The 2,349-nt window shown below is 41.7% G+C and overlaps 1 pseudogene; it reads left to right on the top strand.

Annotated features, from left to right (window-relative positions):
- The first annotated feature begins 441 nt into the window (after window positions 1-441).
- On the top strand, window positions 442-1,949 carry LOC102733855 (14-3-3 protein theta pseudogene; annotated as a pseudogene).
- Window positions 1,950-2,349: the final 400 nt, after the last annotated feature.

The raw sequence follows: 2,349 nt of genomic DNA, 5'->3' as shown, positions 1-2,349 counted from the left end.
GGGAAACAGTATGGAGATTCCTCAAAGAATTAAAAATAGAACTACCCTAGGTTTTTTTTTTTTTTTTTGGTTTATAAAATGTAGTTTTATTTTATGTTACTCTGCTGTTAAATAGGGCATAACATTTCCACAAGGCTTTTTTGGGACTACAGTCAATGATTAGCAACACACAATAGTGGTCCAACTCTCTACATGATAATCACTAGACAAACAGGACACCCTCTCATATGTGCACAAATCTGCATGGAAAAGTACTAATGTTTTAGACTCGGACTTGTGTACTTTATCTCCCCTTTCTAGCGTAGTAAGAAATGACATGCACCTTAATTTGCCAAAAGCAATGCTTGTGTTCTGGCAGCAACGTGCTACTTCTATTACATAAAGTGAATACCAGAACTACAAAGGCAGGAGGCGTAAGTGAATTTTTATTGGAAAGGGAAGTTGTCAACTTAAACAGCAGCAATGAAGAATGAATAAGGAAACTTCCTGTTGTCACAGATATACAAGACCTCCATCATATGATACAGGAGGCATTTCAATTTGTGACCCCCAGCACAGAAATGCCAAATGCTTTTCCATTTAATCGAATACTTCTGGATTCCTACCAAAAAGGAATACATTAAGAGCAGGGAAAAGTTGCTTACTGAAAGGAAACCTCTGAAGAGTAAGGGAGGGAATGTAGAAAGAAGTTACGTAGAACACTTTGTAAATTGTAATGACTACATTTTCATATCTTCACAGTAATACAAAACACAGTCACTTGCAGAACTGGTTCAGATTACTTCAACACCAGATCCATTTTTAGTCCTCTACATAAGTGTTTGGAAGTTACTTAGGTTTATATGAAATGAAGCTATTAATACTTTTCTACAGCAGTAACTGCACACCAGGAAGGCCAAGACAAATCAAGGAATGGAGTTTTCCCAAAGCTGTGGTGTGAAGACTATAAACAGTTGATTCCATACACAAGAATAGGTTTCTTTGCTATAGGAAATCCAAATAGCATAAGGAATGGAGGAGTAAAAAGGTTTCTTGAGGGGAAGAAGGATGACCACCCTGTATGCATTTAGTTTTCTGCCCCTTCTGCCACACCACATTCTTCTCCTGCACTGTCTGATGTCCGTAATGTTAGGCTGTCTCTAAGCAACTGCATGAGGAGGATGCTGTCTTTGTAGGAATCTTCATTCAGTGTAAAGCCAAAAGCTGATCAAAGTGGTGGGACTCACGCCGTGGAGACGTGAAGGCCGTCCGCACGCCTCTTCCCGATCCGGGTCAGTGCTCACCCTCACTCTCCTCTCCGCGTCCCCATGGAGGGGATGGAGCTGATCCAGAAGGCGAAGCTGGCCGAACAGGCCGAGCACTATGATGACATGGCCACCTGCATGAAGGCCATGACCGAGCAGGGCGCCAAGCTGTCCAACGAGGAGCACAACCTGCTCTTGGTGGCCTACAAGAATGTGGTCGGGGGCCACAGGTCTGCCTGGAGGGTCATCTCGAGCATCGAGCAGAAAACCGACACCTCGGACAAGAAGTTGCAGCTGATTAAGGACTATCGTGAGAAAGTGGAGTCTGAGCTGAGGTCCATCTGCACCATGGTGCTGGAATTGTTCGGTAAGTATTTAATAGCCAATGCAACTAATCCGGAGAGTAAGGTCTTCTATCTGAAAATGAAGGGAGATTACTTCTGGTACCTTGCTGAAGTTGCATGTGGTGATGATCGAAAACAAACGATAGGTAATTCCCAAAGAGCTTACCAAGAGGCTCTTGATAGAAGAAAGATGCAACCCCCACACCCAATCCGTCTGGGGCTCTTTTCTGTATTTTACTAGGAGATCCTTAATAACCCAGAGCTTGCCTGCACACTGGCTAAAGCAGCTTTTGATGAGGCCATTGCAGAACTACCCTATGATCTAATAACTTCAATACTGGGTATTACCCAAAGAATATGAAAACACTAATTCTAAAAGATATATGTACCCCCATTCTTATTACAGTATTTACAGTAGCCCAGATATAGAAGCAGCCTAACTGTCCAATAGATGGATAAAGATGTATATGGACAATGGAATATTACTCAGCCATAAAAGCATGGAATCTTGGCATTTCCAACAAGGAGGGTTCTAGAGGATACCCTTATGCTAAATAAGTTAAAGACAAATACCATGATTTCAGTCATGTGAGATTCAACATAATAAAAGACAACTACAAAAACTTAGAGGGGAGGTGGGAGGTGAAATTTGTGAAGGGGATTAAGAGGACTCTCATGATGAGCACTGAGAAACGTACAGAATTGTTGATTCACTATGTTGTACACTTGAAACTAAACACTATGTTAACTATACTCGAATT

The sequence above is a fragment of the Leptonychotes weddellii genome, chromosome 5 (assembly GCF_054177405.1).
Source record: "Leptonychotes weddellii isolate Sample4059 chromosome 5, ASM5417740v2, whole genome shotgun sequence".
NCBI classification, from domain to species: Eukaryota; Metazoa; Chordata; class Mammalia; order Carnivora; family Phocidae; genus Leptonychotes; species Leptonychotes weddellii.
The sequence above is the reverse complement of the archived record's forward strand: the minus strand, read 5'-3'. Positions and strand labels throughout refer to the sequence as shown.